This window comes from Chiloscyllium punctatum, chromosome 40, assembly GCF_047496795.1.
Source record: "Chiloscyllium punctatum isolate Juve2018m chromosome 40, sChiPun1.3, whole genome shotgun sequence".
NCBI lineage: Eukaryota > Metazoa > Chordata > Chondrichthyes > Orectolobiformes > Hemiscylliidae > Chiloscyllium > Chiloscyllium punctatum.
This window is the reverse complement of record NC_092778.1, coordinates 19,550,871-19,570,175: the sequence shown is the minus strand read 5'-3', so window position 1 is coordinate 19,570,175 and position 19,305 is coordinate 19,550,871. Positions and strand designations below refer to the sequence as shown.

Sequence of the window (19,305 nt, the reverse complement as noted above, 5' to 3'; positions counted from 1 at the left end):
CATCCACTGACAAACTGAAATCAGTAGCCAGATTCATGGGTAGTGATATTCCCAGAAACCGACAGTTACAGGCACTTCATGGGTTCCCACAGGTACAACCACCAGCTCAGTGGAAGCTTTCCAAAGCAGCGATCCAAAGGGAGTATCAGGGTTATTAATACCATGCGCTGAACCCCTCGAGTGGCCAAGGAATGCACTGCAAGATCACCAAGAATCAAATTTAAGTCCTCACCGCGATTTACTAATTTGGCAGCCTGGCTGACCCTGCTTGGTTCTCAGTGGTCTGCCCTTCCACATCATGACCACATACAAAATCACATATAATCACCGAAATGTTACAACTCAGAGGAAGTCACCTCAGACCTGTTAAACAAGCATCATTACCCAATGCCAATCTCCTGCATTATTCCCCCATACCCCTGCACATTACTATTTCCCAAATGGTCATCCAATGCCCTTGATTGTCTCAGTTGAGACACAGCCCACACTTCCAGCACTGCATTTCGCAGCATCACTACTTACTGAGCAAAGAGGCTTTTCCTTACTCCATTGTTACTTCTTTTGCCAGTCATGTTAAATCTATTCGTTCTTGCTCCTTTCAGCAATGGGAACTTTTTCTTCTTATCTACTATCAAGCCTACTCTAGAGTTGAGAGATCTTTATTAGATTGCCTCTTAGTCTTTTTCTCTCCAAGAATAACAGCCCCAACTTCATCCCAGGGACCATTCCTGTCAACAGTCTCTGCACTCTGTTCTGCTGCCTCATTCCTAAAACCTTCTTCAAAGCCCATCTCATTGATCAAGGTTGTGGTTACCTGTCCCAATACATTCACATCCTTCCTATATGGTGGCGCCGACAACTGTACACAATGGATGGACACACACACACACGGGACATTAAGTTGTGTTTTTTTTCAATCCTTGTTTTGTCCTGAACATAATTTCCTTTTAACATTATATGGTATTTGTAATTGTGCACGTGTGAGAGTGTTAGACTCTTCGATATAGATGCTGTAATTTGTTTTAGAAATCAGTGCTAGTCGGTAATAAATCCAATCTTTCTTTTACTGAAGGAAACCTCGACTGACTCTTTATTTTTACAATAAAATAATGGTTAACCACATATTAAATGAGCCATACACTAAAGAGAGAAACTCAAACCTTGTTGTGGCTAAGTGGGGAGGTTGAAAAGAGGGAAGCCCTATTCACTCATCTGTTTGTAACAATTACTATACAGCCGGTCATTCCTCTGGCCCATATCAGCTGCCAGTGGGTGGGGAGATGGATATTTTAGTAGGCCATTCAGTCCTTGACACCTGCTTACCTTCTACCAGAGCTCCAGCTTTCTGCACTGCCCTTATATCCCTGAATCCCCTTACTCTTCAAAACCTACTGATCTCTGTCTGAAGTCCACTCGATTATTTAGAATCCACTGCTTTCTTTGACAGGGAGTTCAAAATCTGGAAGATGACATTTCTCTTCATTACAGACCAACTCCACATTCTGCAACTATGACCCTTATTTGGTTTTGGGATCCCCTTGGAAGAGGGTACTGCCTCAGCTTCTGCCATGTCAAACCCATTTAGAACCTTATATTTCACTGCAATCTTGCACCATTCGTAATTTTTTAAAAAGCTTTTAAAAATTATGTTATCATGGAAAGACTTATTCTGAACTTTATTTTTCTAGTTTATGATTGTGATTGTGTACTTTTGAAGGCTTGTAGTGCTGGACTTTTTATTTCTTTAGTTTCTCATTCTTTTCCCAAAGAATTTGTACTTGAGAATCTGTACCTCGGCACTTTTGTACCTAAAATGACATTATACGTGGTGACAACAAAGAAAATTACAGCACAGGAACAGGCCCTTCAGCCTTCCAAGCCTCTGCCGATCCAGATTCTCTATCCAAACCCATCGCCTATTTCCTAAGGATCTGTATCCCTCTGCTCCCTGTCTATTCATGTATCGGTCTAAATACATCTTAAATGGCAGTATCATGCCACCTCTACCACCTCCGCTGGCAATGCGTCCCAGGCACCAACCACTTGTAAACTTTTCATTGTACCCATGTCAGTACATGTGACAATAAAGCGAATTCAATTCATTTTCCCAGAGAATTTAGGCCCATTCTACTCAATTGGAGCCCAGAACAATCCCATCATTGCAACCAAGGCTAGGGAACCTGACAACAAGGAGATCAAACCCGTGCACAGCCGTTCAGGTGTCGTCTCAGCAATTCTATAAATAGCAAGTGTTAAAATCTTATTCACCCTTGAAAGTCAATGCCTTCGTAAAAAGTTAGAACACCATTTGCACTTCTAACTGCTGAGTGCAACTGCAATTGAGCTCACGAACAAGGCCACACTAGCTCTTCTGAAACTATTTCCCAGTCTCTCTAAGTCTGTTTCTCCTACACAAGTGGATATCTTTACACTTAGGTACATTATGGTCAAATTGCCATTATCTTGCCCATTCATTTAACTGGACTACAGACCTTTCTGAGTCATTCCAACAGTTTACTTTCACACCAATCACTGCTCATATCATACAAACACCAAGGAATGAGCATCTGCAAATGAGAACACACCTTCTTCTCTCAATGTTAACAGCATCATCATCAATGAATCTCCAACCATCAACATTCTAGGGTGCACCACTGACCAGAAACCTAATTGGACTAACAGTAGATATACAGCAGATATAAGAAAGTCATGAGAACGGAGTACATAACCATCCTTCTGACTTCCTAAAGTCTACCCACCTTCTACTAGGCACAAGTCCAGAGCGTGATCCCTACTTGTCTTCTGAATGCAGATCCAACGCCACAAGAAACTCAACATTATTCAAGACAAGGCAGCACATTTGATCCATCACCTCAATATACTCTATCACATGTACCACAGTGGCAGCAATGTAAACAATACAGAAGATTCACTGCAGTCACACTCAAAACAACAGAACGGTTGCAGGTTCCTCGTACAGCACCTGCCAAATTTGTGACCCTTCTACCACGTAGAAGGCAACGGTTAGGCAATGCAAAGGAACAATAACACTTACAATTTCCCCTACAAGCCACAGGCTGTCCTGACTTGGAAACATACCACCTTGCCTGCAGTATCACTGGGTCAAAATCCCAGAACTCCCTTCTTCGCTAGGCTGTGGGTCTACATGCAGAGTCAAGGACAGCAGAGGTTCAAGACGATAGACCCACACCACCTTCTACATAAACACCCAGATTCAACAAACAAAGAAAATTTAGTCCCCACATCCAAATCATCTAATACAGCTGGCACACAAGAACTGACCCCAGTCATATCCTCTACTGGGGGTACCCTATTATCCAAAACCAAAACAGCTTTCTCTTTGGTGTACCTTACTCAACCTTCAAACCCATTTTGGTACATTTCTTAGTTCCAGGAGTCCTAATGTTTGTAATACCCTCTTGTGCAACACCTTATTCAGACAATGATGTGGTAAAAATAAGATTGGGCAAGTGTCCAGACAGAGCAAGGCATTAAGTCATCAATTGCCAAATTGAGCAGGCTCATTATTCCAGAATCAAAACCAGGGCCATAGTTTTGCTGCAAGAAACTCAGTGGAGTAGAAAGACAAGAGGAAAAATAAGTAAGTGGCCAAGGTCACTCTCATAATTAAAACCAGATTCTCACTGGTTCAACCAAACATCAACATGAGTAAATAAATTCATTAGTAAACATTTTTAAATGTGTTTCGTAGAGCCAACCACCTTCATAGTTCATTTTCAAAACAGGACAAGTGGCAGGAATGAAAGCAATAACAATCTTTGACAATTTAACAGTGGAGTGCTGCAGAACAGAGACCGAGGGGTCTTTGAAATTCGCGTCAAAGGGCGATTAAGGCGACATTTAGCACTCTTGCCTTCATTGCACAGTCCATTGAGTACACAAGGTGGGATGTCATATTGAGGTTGTACAGGACATTGAGGCCTCTTCTACAGTACTGTGTACGGTACTGATTGCCCTTCATATGAAGGGCATGGAATAGGGTTCAGAAAGGATTTGCCAGGATGTTGCTGAGAATGGAGGGTTTGAGATTTAAAAATAGACCAGAGAGGCTGGGATTTTTTTTTCACTGGAGTTTAGGAGGCTGAGGGGTGACCTTATTGAGGTTTATAAAATCATGAGGGGCATAGATAGGGTCCAGAGTCTTTTCCCTCCGGTTGGGGGGTGGTTTGTCTTCAAAACTAGGGGGCATATTTTTAAGGTGAGGGTGAAAGATTTAAAAAGGATATGAGGGGCAATTCTTTTTTTTTTTTTTACACAGAGCGTGGTTCATGTGTGGAAGGATTGTTGTATACGTCTTAAGTGCTCCAAGTCAACCAAGGTGTTCAAAGCCCAGACTGAATAGAAACTAATGCCTGGTCTTACTTGTAAACAAAATAACTTTTAGGTTGATTTTTCAGGTTAATAAAAATATGAATATCAGCTAATTTCAAGCATTTGTTTTGGTTATCTGAACAACAATTTAACATTCCATTAACCAAGAGATTTCATGGCTTCACAACTTGACAACAGAGTGTGTATACACACAGATTTTATGCAGGGGTAGTGAAGTTAAAAGGTTTGATGACAAAAGTTTGAAAGGATCAAGGCTCATACCACAAGGCTGCTCTTGTACACCCAACTATGAGATATAAAACATCCCTTAATCTGCAATGCAGATTGGCTGAGTGAACCACATGAGTACGTTTGGAGTTAGCTAATTGCAACAGAAGAGGAGATCATCAGATCAAAGGCAAGACAAAAAACCTCATGGCTTCTGTAGGCTTGCAGACCAGCATCAAAAGAATTAGTCTCAACTGTGACAACTTGCAAAGTCAAACCATTGACCAGCATTCATTGTTGAAGTGAAAAGAATGAAAGTTACGCCGCTGCAGTACCAGTGGGCAGCTGGAAGCTATTGAACTCAATGCTAGTAACCTGTATAATAGCACTAAATAAATAAACAAGCATGAACGGTTTTTGGCCATAGTTCAAAAACACCCTGCTGCCTGCCCAAAGGTGCCAATAAGACAATTTCATTTGTCAATGTTGCATAGATAACAGGTCTTTCCCATGGTGGGTGCGTTATGACCCCAGCTGATGTTCGTACTGAACATGTCAGATTACAGATTGAAACTGGCTTGATAGATCAGCTTTTGTTGAGCTTTTCTTGTTTAAAATGGTGGTCTTTCACTAAAACATAAGCACACACAGTACTATAGACCTGTTATAGCATTGACACCTAAAATGTTATTAGACAGAAAAAATGAAGGTAAAATAGGACAAAGTTTTTGTTACATTACACAACTTGCAAGTTTGAAACGCACAGCAGAGCAGAGCAGAGCAATCTCCCATCTATTCCCAACATCGCCACTTTGCAGTACTCAAATACAACAGAAAGGAATGTGATCACATCGAAAGGTTTAATTGTTTCTTACAGTTCCTGGATTGTTAACACACTTGGGCTTAGATTTTTTTCACTTCAAATAACACCTTCAGGGTTCTAATCAAAACATTTCTGATATAGAACATTCACTCAAACTCTTATCCTAAGGTAGCCTACTTCCAAACTATTCTGAACTTACTTCTTTCTCCAGATCTTCTGCAAACTTCCAAAACAGCTTTGCAATCTGTACATTTATACTCAGTTTTTAAAAAAAATCACATTTTGATTCATTTAATTCCAAAGCAAGCAGAGGCCTTTTGTCATTTGCACTGTGATTATAAAACTCTCAATACAAACAAACCACTCCAGGAAAGCTCTAATCACCTACTCTCTGACATACTGCTTTAACAATCATGGTTCTAGAAAGACTGACAAGCTAATTATGGGCGGCACAGTGGTTAACACTGCTGCCTCACAGCGCCAGAGACCCAGGTTCAATTCCACCTCAGGCGACTAACTGTGTGGAGTTTGCACATTCTCCCAATGTCTGCATGGGTTTCCTCCGGGTGCTCCGGTTTCCTCCCACAGTCCAAAAATGTGCAGGTTAGGTGAATTGGCCATGCTAAATTGCCTGTAGTGTTAGGTGAAGGGATAAATGTAGGGGAATGGGTCTGGGTGGGTTGCGCTTCGGTGGGTCGATGTGGACTTGCTGGGCTGAAGGGCCTGTTTCCACACTAAGCAATCCAATCTAATCTAATTATGAAACACCCTCATTCATACAGACCAATGCCACTTGACTTAAATCCAAAAGCTAAAATAAATGATATATCCACTGAATCACATGAAAAGAAAATCACGTAATAGTTATACATCAAGTCACAGGATGGATGGACAAGCCAGCTGAGTAACAGGTCAGTCCTGCAATGAGTGAATCATACTGTCAAACTCAGTATCGATAATTCTCCTCCTAGTTATCTCAGGTCCAGGCAGTTACTGGTCAGCAAGCACAAGAATCTCGAATTAGTATCGAATTTGAGCATTGCTGAACAAAAAGGACAAGCTCACAAAACTTCTCAGCTGCGCCCTCATCAAAACAGAAGCAAGAATACCAAATTTCAAAAGGAAGAAACAATTTATACCACATGAAAAAAAAGAGTTAAGAGTGGTTAGCAGGTCAACTGTTCAGTTGAGGCATTACCACAGAGAAAGCACAAGGGAATAATACTCCCCCCCCCCCCCCCCAACCTTTTGCTCAAATATGAGGTGCAAGCCAGGATATGTTCCTTCTTTCTGCAGAGTGGAGGTATTTGAAAACACAGATGTGAATTTTAAACTTTTGAGGAATTGCTTAATCCGGCGTCAATACAGGTTACTGAGTATAAAGTGTGCTAAGTGAATAGGACTTGGTGCAAGTTAGATCACAAATGGCAGTAAACGAGCTCAGTTAGAACTCCCAAGGGTAAAATGTGGGTGACTGGCGAGGAGTGCGTTGTAAAATGTCAAGCCACTGGCCTTGGTCTTCCCAATATTCAATTCGAGGAACTTACTGTGACAGCACTGGATACTGAACAAGTGGGAAAGTGGAAACAATGGGGGGGGGGGGGGGTGGGGGGGGGGGGGGGGGGTGCGCGCGGATTAGGTAGAATGGGTTATTGTCGGCTTACCAATGGAGACAAAACTGCCTGTGTCTTCAGAAGGTGTCATCAAGGGGCAGGACATAGGTGAGAAATAAGTGGAGCATGGCAGACATCCTCAAGGGATTCCGGGAGCAACCGTGCAGGAGCAGGAAGAGAAGCAAATTAAAGTAATTTTTCAAACAGATAATAAGAGTGCAACGAGGAGAGAACAATCCCACCTAACTGGACGACAGCAAAGAGACATTGGAGGAAATGCTGTGGTCTGTGTAAGAGATGTCCTTAACCAGTACAGTATGTTCTGCTGCGATGCAATAGTTGCGTTCTCATACTATTGAGGGCAGATGGGAAAAACAGGGCTGGGGGCGAACCACCAAAAATGTTAGTAAAAATCAAATCAAAAATAGTTAGTCTGATACAAATGGTCTAAGCAAATGCTAAAACCATATATTTTAATGAAATAATACAATAAATTTTATACTTCAAGGGTTTTCTGAGTTTGCTAAATTACAGTACTGTACTAAGACAAGGGCTGAGGGTCATCATCAGCATTATTATTACTTTCAGGTATAGTGCTGGGTGCAGGGTTACAACGAAAGAAAATATTTAGCCCAGAAGTGGATGGCTGTGGTTCATTGCCCTCAGAATGTTTCGTTGGGGTTGGTTTAAAAAGGGAATCTAGTTTTTGCTGGTGAGAGAATCTGCCTGGGTGGATCTGCTCCCATCAATTCTCCATACAATACCATCCTACAACACTCACTGATATGCTGTGGTGAAAGATTAACCACTAATAAGTCTTCAGCAGAAATGACATATACTTGAGTAACAAATTAATTACTACTTAATAATGAGATAATAGGTAACATTAGAATTATAAAGCATTTTATTCTCAAACGAACTCCTATGATGTTGGTGTTGCTGCCGAGACCATCATTTACTGTCCATTGTTAGTTGCCCCTGGAGAAGGTGGTAGCGAGCTGCTTCCTGAATCAAAGTAGACTTTGGGATAAAGAGATATCTGAAAGGAGTTTCAGATCTTTTCCCCAAAGCAAATGAATGAGCAATTATAAAGTCCCAAGTCAGGATGGGTATGTCACTCCAAGGTGACAGCATTCCCAGATATCTGCTGCCTTTCACCTTCTAGATGGTATAGGGTCTCAGGTATGGAAGTCAAAGGAACGTTAGCGAGTGACTACAGATAGTACTGACTGCTGCCACTGTAAAGGGAGGGAACGGTGAAGGTCACATTTAGAGTGCCAGTCAAGTGGGCTGCTTTTCTGGGATGGTATAGTGTGTTTCTGGAGCTGCACTTATGTAGGCAAGCAGGTAAGAAACAAGGAGGTCCCAAGAGATATTAACCATGCCTGCATTACATGGTCACTGAACAAGCACCGACAAACAAACTAACTGACAACATTGTCTCCAGGAAGTGCTCATCATTTATACACTAATGGGTGAAGATGTACGAATGTTCCTCAGTTAATCCTTTCAAGTCAACCATCTTCTAAAACATGGTCAATGTAGAAAGGTTAAGGAGGATGGTTAATCTTTGTCACAGTCACACAACCCTCTCTTCCTGATTTTGAATATTCAAGGCAAGTGTTTAGCTAACATAATATTAGACACCTGCTTATCATAGGCACGAACTGAAGACTGTTGGAGAAAAACCATTGTGGTTTGAATTAATAGCAACCAGTTAAGGGGACAGAGAATCTAGAGCTGGGGTTAAAAAAAAAGGCCAACTTCGCTTGACGGTCAATTACTTGGAGCGGGTGAACCAGCTAGCTTCATAAGGTAATGCGGCTGCCTCTGTGAAATAAACATGTTGAGGAGATTTTCAAAAACATGGAAGAGAAATATGCACCCAAAGTCAAAAAATGAAAATGAGGCAAGAAATAATGAAGACAAATCAGATGGAAGCAGAAGTTGTTCGAGGTTCCAAAAGGAATATAATCACTTAATTAAAGAGAGAGTTGAAAACTGACATTATATGGAACAGAAATGAACCAATGGAAAATTATATAAGCAGTAAGTAAACCTTTCTTCAATGAGAAATTTCAAAAGGATTCTTGGGACACGAAAGGATGTCAAAGAACACAATTTAAAAAGTTAAAAATCACACAACACCAGGTTATAGCCCAACAGGTTTAATGGGAAGCATACTAGCTTTCGGAGCTAGTGCTATAAATTCTGTGCCTTAGAATTGTATCCTCCACAATCACCTGATGAAGGAGCGTCACTCCGAAATTTAGTGTGCTTCCCATTAAACCTGTTGGACTATAACCTGGTGTTGTGCAATTTTTAACTTTTACACCGCAGTCCAACACCAGCATCTCTAAATCATGACAATTTAAGAACAACTCACTGGTTACAATGGGAATATTACATTGTCACATTGTATCCACTCTCATTCCTGATGATGCTGCTCAATTATTGTAAGTTAAAATCATTTTAATAAAAAGGCTAGTAATAATCAAAACATCTGACTATGTTACTTTGGATAGAATGAGAAACAACTTACAAAACCTTACTTACTGAAGGGTCAGAGACTGCGCCCCCCCCCCCCCCCCCCCCCTCCAAGCCAACCTGTGCTAATTAGAAATTTCCCATACATTTGCCTCAAATAGATCTGCGTTGTTAATCTATTTTATTACCTCCCCCAAGAGATAACTTAGCCTTGGTTGTTGTGTGGCAAGTGTAAGTTCATTATACAGTGACCACAATTGTTACCTGCACTATCATTGCTCATATTACAGACATACAGTGTAGCCTGGAAAGGAATTATCATGAGGGGCATGGATAGAGTGAATAGTCAAGGTCTTTTCCCCAGGGTAGGGAAATCCAAAACTAGAGGAGCAACTTTTTCATGCAGAGGGTGGTGCGTACATGGAATGAACTGCCAGAGGAAGTGGTGAAGGCTGGTACAATTACAACATTTAAAAGGCATCTGGATGGGTATATGACCAGGAAGGGTTCAGAGGGATAGGGGCCAAATGCTAGCAAATGGATCTAGATTAATTTAGGGTATCTGGGCAGCACAGATGAGTTGGACCAAAAAGATCTGTTCCCGTGCTGTACATCTCTATGACTGTATGAAGCAGAAACAAAGTGCGTAAAATAATCGACTTCAAAAAGGTTGAAGCTTCACAAGCTTGAGGAGTTGGCTGTAGGTCTTGCTGGAGAACGTGACTCAATTCTATGAAAGCATTACTGAAGAAGAGCAACGTCAGGAGAGCTGTGAGGGCGTGTTTCCTGGGACTGTGCAGACAGTAAGCATCCCTGCGAGGATGCCCTGCTCATGTTGACATCCCTGCAGCTACAATTCCGTTCGCTTCCTGCACCTCATCCTGAATGCACGGACCTCCCATGAAGAAAGAATGTCCTGACAAAACAAGTCTGCAGTTCTGAATGTTTCACTCAGGAGTCTCACCAGCAAAAACGTAACAAAAGCAACCACACCTTGTTCCTTGGCAGTAGGGAGATGAAAACGATCCACCGCAGAGCACAGTGTTTGTCACAGGCTTACTTCATTTAGAATGTCAAGTATGCAGACATTTACACATTAAGTGCCAAGCCTTTGGCATGACATGATGTCACAAAGCATAACAGTGAATATAATTTTACTCAAACTATTGCTCTATTTTCAACTAGGGGCTATGAAAATGCCAACATCTCTGAACACAATTTCAGCATCGAGAGATGTTAAAAGTCAACTTTTAATCTTGACATATTGATTACCATGCTTGATTAATGACACACTCTACCTTCCTCCAGTTTGGACCCATTATCGTACATAGGAATACTGAGAGCTTTAGCTTGCTGCCTGTACAGTGTGTTATCAATGGGTTTGAAAACCTGAACAGGATCAGCCTTTAAAGAATCCAAGTGACGAAGTGGCTCAGTGGTTAGCACGGCTGCCTCACAGCGCCAGGGACCTGGGTTCAATTCCACCAATAGGCAAGTGTCTGTGTGGAGTTTGCACATTCCGAGTGTCTGCATGGGTTTCCTCTGGGTGCTCAGGTTTCCTCCCACAGTCCATATGCAGGTTAAGTGGATTGGCCATGCTAAATTACCCATAGTGTTCAGGGATGTGTAGGTTAAGTGCATTGGCATGGGATGGGGTAGAGGGATGCCACTTAGCGAGATGCTCTTTGGAGGGTCAGTGTGAACTTGTGGGCTGAATGGCCCGTTTCCACACTATACTGATTCTATGGATTCTGCATGGCTCATGCCACAGGATACTCTCCAACTTGTGGTTTGGACCATTTGTCAATGAAAGATGCAAATATTTAACCAAATTGTCATAATGCCAAAAGGGGAAAAAAAGATTCAACACTTTAAATTTTATAAATTAGTCCAGTAGCTAATAAAATATTGAGAATGCGGAAACAAGTGCAAATTACATCCAAACACACACACCACCTCCCCACTCACCCGCCCACAGACTTTTAAATTAGAAAAAAAAAAGATTCCCGGCAATAGGTTTACAAATCATAAATAATTAATAGAACAATTCTGCGTCTAAATCAAAATGGCAGAAAGTGATTGTCTACTCTGGTTTGCAACTGATGGTTAACAGCAAGCATTATTCAGCTCAGGATAATGGAATCCCCCCATTGCAACATCAAATGTCACTTCCAACCACAGCTCTCATTTCTTCTGTATCTTTAACATGGAGAAGTGATCCCCAAGAGCTCCCAAAGTACTGAGGAAAACGAGCAGGCAATAAAGGTAGGCAGCAAGATGCATGGGCCTGGGAGTCAGTGAGTATGAAAAGAAACATGGTCTATTTAAACAAATGCATTAAGGAGATGACGATAGAGGTTTAGAAATGGAATTCAAAAAGCTTGAAGCATAAGTACTGGAAGTGCAGTCGCAGAGTTCAAAACAGAATTTCCAGGAAAATTGAAAATCAAGTGAACCAAATTATACTAATTTAAAACATTTCTGATGTTCTCTCAGAAATAAATCTGTAGTATGGAACCTGGAGACCTTGTTGGGATAGGAACAAGTTTCTCAAGCCCCTGATGTTAGAGATCTTCAGTATTCCTCACCTTCAATTTCCCTGACTGTGTTCTTAATAAAAACGGTGCAGTTGGGTTTTCCTGCATTCTAGATTAGAGTGGTGCTGGAAAAGCACAGCAGGTCAGGCAGCATCCAAGAAGCAGGAAAATCAACTTTTCAGGCAAAAGCCCTTCATCAGGAATGAAGGCAGGAAGCCTCCAGGGTGGCGAGATAAATGGGAGGGTGGGAGGGTGGCGGGGGGGGGGGGTGGCGGCTGGGGAGAAGATAGCAAAGGGAACAATAGGTGGATGGGGGTGGGGGGTGAAGGTCAAAGAGGAGGGTGGAGTGGATATTGGGAAGGAAGATTAGCAGGTAGGACAGGTTATGAGGATGGTGCTGAGCTAGAATCCTGCATTCTGGCCAGCAGATAATCCTCAACCAACTCCACCAAACAGATTACCTGCCCATTATTATACCTTTGCATGTGAGAACCTGGTGTGCATAAGACTGGCTGCCTTATAGAAGGTGTCATATGAACACAAGTTCACCTTCTTCAAGCTTACTAATGGAGGAAATACATATCAGGCTGTGCTAGGCAAAGCTTCACACAGCGTAGGCCAATTCATTAAACTAATGTGAAATTTGACTACCACAATGATGTCAGATGCCCTCTCAAAGTCTGTGGCAAGGAGATGGTACTTCCAAGCAACACATTCTATGCATATTCATACCTCGCTTTTCCAAGGGATTTACTGTCTTTCCATGCAGTAGTCCAACACGTTTTCCATATCACACATACTTCTGTAACAGGGGAGAAAAAAAAAGTATAACTTAGTCGTGTTCAAAATAAGCACATGGATTTATGCAACCCTATGTTTATAGGCCAAGTGTTCATGACAAACTTCAAAACGTAGAACAACAACCAAAAGAGGAGCAGATGCTGTGAATTAGAAACAGAAGTTGCTAGAAAAGCTCAGGTCTGGCACCAGCTGTGGACAGAAATCAGAGCTAACGCTTCAGGTCGAATGACCCTTCCTCAGAACTAGATTTCTCCTTGCTGCACACTTTCAGGAGACCTGATTTCTCTCCTACAGATGCTGCCAGACTTGCTGAGGGGGAGGTTTTCCAACAATTTCTGTTTTCTTTAAAAATGTAGCAACTGAAGATAGACAAAATCTTTGCAAGAGAATCGACATTTTGGGCAAAAGCCTTTCATCAGAATACTCCACCACCCACCATGTGCGCGGCAAGTACTCATGTGACCCTGCCAACGTTGTCTATCTCATACGCTGCAGGCAAGGATGCCCAGAGGCATTTTTTTTAAAGATTAGATTACTTACAGTGTGGAAACAGGCCCTTTGGCCCAACAAGTCCACACCGACCCTCCGAAGAGCAACCCACCCAGACCCATTCCCCTGCACCTAACACTATGGGCAATTTAGCATGGCCAATTCACCTAACCTGCACATTTTTGGACTGTGGGAGGAAACCGGAGCACCCGGAGGAAACCCATGCAGACACGGGGAGAATGTGCAAACTCCACACAGTCAGTTGCCTGAGGCAGGAAATGAACCCGGGTCTCTGGCGCTGTGAGGCAGCAGTACCAACCACTGTGTCACCATGCCGGCCACTAATTAGTACATTAGTGAGACTGAGCAGACTCTACAACGGATGAATGGACATCGCACAACAATCACCAGACAGGGGGGTTCCCTCCCAGTCGGGGAACAATTCAGCAGGCTGGGACTTTCGGCCTCAGACCTTCGGGAGACCATCCTCCAATGCAGACTTTGGGACAGGCAACAACGCAATGAGGCCGATAGCCAAGTTCAGTATCCATGAGATACCGAACTGGGACCTTGGATTCACGGCACACTACAGGTGACCCCACCACACCAGACACACACAGACACACACAGACACACACAGACACACACAGACACACACAGACACACACAGACACACACAGAGACACACACACTCTGCAGATACATTCTGTTTTACTCAAGAAAATGCAGAACCTGGAGGCAGTTAATCCATGTAATATTTTGTAAATTCCACTTTGGAAACTGAACGAGACTGACTCAAGATTGGGATACAGACTCTACCTCACACCTTTACGGCATTGTCTGAGCTGAGATGTCCCTTTTTTTAAAAATAAAACCTTAAGATATCTTGAGAATATGGCTTAAAAGTAGTTCTGTGATCTGTTATAGCTCCTAATTATTGGTTGGGCTTGCTTTCTTCTGCTCGACTAAATTCAATATTGCCATCGGTCAAACAGAGCACGATGCCAACGCTTTCCTCTCCATACATTTGCAACTCTAGGCAAACAGAGTGGAGAACTGGGGCTAGACACAAAGAGAAAGGCTTGGCAATGATAGGCTGAACAGCCTCCATCTGCACTGCACTGTAACCATTCCACAATTTTATTAAGTATCAACAAAGAAAAGGTCACAGTACTCGAGTAACACACCGAGCATTATAACAAAGACATTTACCATGCAACCAATGACACAGAGTTTACATGCCTCATGATAATGCCTATTATTCATTTTTATTTAAATCAATGCAACTCCTCACACCTGGATTCACAATTCGTCATGTGGTCAGTGCACTGGATAGCTAGAAAGTGACCTATGTACAGCAAATAAAAAGTTTTAAGTGTTTGATCTTAGGAGCAGGATAAAAGGTCAGCACAACATCGAGAGCCGAAGTGTCTGTACTGTTCTATGTTCGTAAGCTTTTTTTCTCCAGGTTAGCATACTAAAGAGCCAGTCCCTAAAAGAAAACGGATTGCTGGATCCAGATACACCAATTGAACTTATCAGCCTGTTCTGAACTATTACACTCCACTCAAAGTCAAAGTCAAAGTCTTCCTATTGCATCAATCAGAAGTGGAAGGGGTAGACAATCACTTCAGCTATTTCTCCAGCACCACTTCATTGAGAAGCTGCCAAGATCATTGTCTGCTTTCAGCTGTGGGTGTCAGCTGAACTAGATTTATCTTTCTCAAGGTTCTCAATCTCAAACAATTCTTAAAGAGAGGGGACATTCATCCAATGTGCCGAGGGCAGGAGTCCAAAAGCACTTCAAACCTACTTGGCTATGGAGTGTAGTCGCCTCTGCTGCTCTGGCTCCATTTGGACCTACACATCATCAGGTTCAAGGACGGTACAATCAGAGAAGCATGGTCAAATACTCATTTCAGAGGTAGTTCTAAGCACAAGTCTAACATCTGTACAGTCCCCCTTTGAGAGGGTTGCAGATTTTTGAAAGAATAATATCATTTGCCTTGAATGAACACAGTACATCCCTGAAATCTGTCCTTTACAATGATGGAATGTTGGAATGTGCAGAAAGCAATCAGGTAAATGGAGACAGCATTAACAGTCTTTGTGGACAGCACTAACACCAGAAGTTGGACAAGAGAGATGGCCTTTACTTGTGGAGGGTGGGGATGGTGTTCTGTCACCCAGCACAATGTGATGGCTTTGCATGACGCTGACTGAGAGCAATGGGGTTTCGAAGTTGGGACAGGGTTGTGGGAGAGGGCGACTGGAGGTGGGGGGGTGGGGAAAGAGGAATAGTAGAGGAAATTGGTGCAATTCACCTATGCCCCTGAGACTGAGGTAGTGAGCCCTTCCCTGTTATGCTGTAATAGTTGGGGTGGGACTCCTCTAGCAGTGCACAGGCCCAGGTGGGTGACCTCAAAAGACTCACAGGAGAGGCCTTACTGTTAACCAAAAGCTGGTTTCAGTGTTATCATGAGGACTAACAGGGGTAAAGTATCATAGTGAGAAGTCAATATTTTGGGAAGGATTGTTAATAATAGGGTATTAGTTCTGGAGTTGGCTTTAATGGGGACAGGTAGATTTAGTGTTGTGGTGCACTGAGAGTCTATTTGGAGGGATTGAAGAGTTGTCATGAGGCTTATTGAGGGATTTGGTACTGTGGCGAGGAGATTTATAGTTAAGCTGGGGTCCATTAGGGTAAAAGTTAACGCAATGGCTCAGGTCTTGGTTCTGAGACAGGTTCTTTAGAAAGGTTTTAATAATGGAGGTGTGGGTTTTCTAGATGTGATTAATTTGCCACGATGGTGGATAACACGGCGGGGGAGAAAGAGACGGTTTAATTTAACAATTTGAAAGCTGGTGCTCCACAAAGGTAGCTAAGTTGGGTGTTGACAGGTGGTTATTGAAGGTGGGGGTAAATGGACAGTGACTGGCTGCTTTAAGAAGGGCCATGGAATGGAATATCTTAAGGACATGATCACTTTTGTACCTGTGACAACCTGAGCCCTGTCGAGCAATTCACACATCAATTAGATCCTGGGCACATAAGCTTCTTCTTTACTCTAGATGGAGAGGAAGGGATGATATCGGTATTAAGCAAGTCTGCTGTGCAATGGCTTTAGGACCCTGGAGCAACCTTGCGATCATATAACTGAGCAGCTCCCTAATGGACATAAATAGCATAGTGTGGATAGAGTACGAGACTTGAGAGAGAAATTGTGGATGTAGGTTTGCTCGCTAAGCTGGAAAGTTCATTTTCAGACATTTCAGCATCATACCAGATAACATCACCAGTGAGCCTCCAGATGAAGCACTGGTGGCATGGCCCGCTTTCTATTTATGTGTTTAGGTTTCCATAGGTCAGTGATGTCATTTCCTGTGATGATATCATTTCCTGTTTTTTTTTCTGGGTGATGGTGATAAATGGGATCCAAGTCAATGTGTTTGTTGACAGAGTTCAGGTTGGAATGCCTTGCTTCTAGGAATTATCGTGCGTGTCTCTGTTTGGCTTATCCTAGGATGGAGTGTTGTCCCATCGAAGTGGTGTCCTTCCTCATCCGTACATAAGGATACTAGTGAGAGTGTGTCATGTCTTTTTGTAGCTAGTTGATGTTCACGTATCCTCGTGGCTAGTTTTCCGCCTGATGGTCCAATGTAGTGTCTGTTACAGTTCTTGAAAGGTATTTTGTTAATGACATTAGTTTTGCTTGTTGTCTGTATAGGGCCTTTCAAGTTCATTAGCTGCTGTTTTAGTGTGTTGGTGGGTTTGTGGGCTACCATGATGCCAAGAGGTCTGAGTAGTGTAGCAGTCATTTCCGAGATGTCTTTGATGTAGGGGAGAGTGGCTACAGTTTCTGGATGTGTTTTGTCTGTTTGTTTGGGTTTGTTGCTGAGAAATTGGCAGACTGTGTTCTTTAGTACCTATTCTTTTTGAATACAGTGTATAGGTAAACACAAATTAGAAAATGAGCCATGCCACCAATGCTTCATCTGGAAGCTCACTGTTACCTAATATGGTGATGAAATGTCTGAAAACGAACCTTCCAGCTCAGTGAGCAAACCTACATCCAAAACCTCAACCTGAGCTACAAATCTTCTCAAAACTCATTGTGAGAGAGACTGTCAGAGAGAAGCACATGTAGAGAATAGTCTTCCAAAAACCTAAGTGAGATTAGAGCCTTCTACATCTCAAATTGTGTATAGTAGCAGTTTGTATTGAGATACAATAAACAGTGCTCCAGTGAAGAGTCAAAAAGTGTGGCACTGGAAGAGCACAGCAGGTCAGGCAGCATCTGAGAAGCAAGAGAGTCAACATTTCAGGCATAAGCCCTTCATCAGGAATGTGGAGGGTGATGAGAGATAAATAGGAGGGCGGCGTGGGGTTTGGGAGGGAAATCGATAAGTGGATGCAGGTGAGGGGTAATTGTGACAGGTCGGTGAGAACGGTTAGAGGGGATAGGTGGAAAGGAAGATGGACAGGTAAGACAGGTCATGAGAGTTGTGCCGAGTTGGAGGGTTGCATCTGGGACGAGGTGGGGAAGGGGAGATTTAGCAACTAATGAAGTAGACATTGATGCTGTGTACTTGAAGGGTCCCAAGGTGGAAGATGAAGTGTTCTTCCTCTAGTTGGCCGGTGGCTTTCATTTAGCAGTGGAAGTGGCCCAGGACTTGCACATCCTTAGGGGAGTGGGAGGGGCAGTTGAAGTGGTCTGCTACACATCAATGGGGTTGTGGGGTTCCATTGAAGCGGAGGTGCAAAGACAGTCCTTGACCAGTCTTCTTGGCCCCAAAGTCTTCCTTGTGAGCATAAAGGCACAGGACAAAATATGTCCTGAATCCATGCCTAGACGACACAGGGGTAATCTTTCAGCTTGAGAGCCGAACAACTACGGTGGTTACCCCAGGCATGAACAACAGCCCTCACCCATCTGCTAGGGCAGGCAAGATCTTGTAGAGAGCTGAATAAGCTCAGTGTCAACATAAAAACAAGATTAGCTGACACAGGATCTACTCACGAGGCCAATGTTACCTTCTACTCCCATGGAAAAACATTGTGAACATAGTATACAGTCTGTAGTGAGGAGCTGACTGATAATCAGTCAGTCAGTCATTTGAGTTGTCAGGAACAACTTCAGACAGACCCAAACTCCCTGCGGCTAATATCTGTCGGAGGTGCAGTCAGCATCTTTTGTGCCTCGAAACTAACACTGTGTCAGCATCTCAGATGACAAAAAATGTTTCTAAATCTCTCTAAAGTGATATTCAGAGGAACTTTCCAAACAGTAAGTGGCTATTCACCTTCGGACATCCCAATGCATGTATTAACGAAGACAGTGATTCATAACCAACACGCCTTGGTCATCACAGGATGGACTCAATCAATGGTCGTGGACAATGCTTTACTGAACTTGGTGAACTTGATGAACTCTGATCAGCAGCAGAGTGAAGGTGCACTTCTAAGCCAGGAGGCAGAGAAAAGGAGAGTTAAGCATACCCACCAAAATCCATCAAGATTACGATAGAATTTGCTTTCCTGAAGGAGATTGATGAACCAGATGGGTTCATCAACAGGTCACCATTGGAGGAGTTTTTATTCCAGATTTTTACCAAATTGATACTTGTCCATCCTCTCGTGGTGGGATTCAAACGAATGTTGTCAGAACATTAGCTGGAGTTTCTGGATTGCTGGTCCACTATGCCATGGCCTCCCCAACAATTGAGCACATGACTAGGGTCTGTCTTTTTACAGTGGGCAATTGGATAAAATTGAAAAGACAACCTCAACTGAATTTCCATTCCGTTGTGCAGGACCTGGAGACTGATCGGTCAATTCAGCATGAACCAGGCAGAAGCCAAATCTGGGGCAGCACAGTGGCTCAGTGGTTAGCACTGCTGCCTCACAGTGCCAGGGACCCGGGTTTGATTCCAAACTCGGGTGACTGTCTGTGTGGAGTTTGCACATTCTCTC

The 19,305-nt window shown here is 42.9% G+C and overlaps 1 protein-coding gene across 2 annotated transcripts in view; it reads right to left on the bottom strand.

The window, feature by feature from the left end:
- The window catches only part of rhbdf1a (rhomboid 5 homolog 1a (Drosophila)), a 308,833-nt gene that overhangs the window by 260,930 nt on the left and 28,598 nt on the right, over positions 1–19,305 (bottom strand). For both annotated transcript variants that reach the window (XM_072559432.1, XM_072559434.1), the window contains exon 2: positions 12,774–12,843. The gene's annotated coding sequence lies outside the window, so the exon portion shown is untranslated. The remainder of the gene's footprint in view (positions 1–12,773; positions 12,844–19,305) is intronic.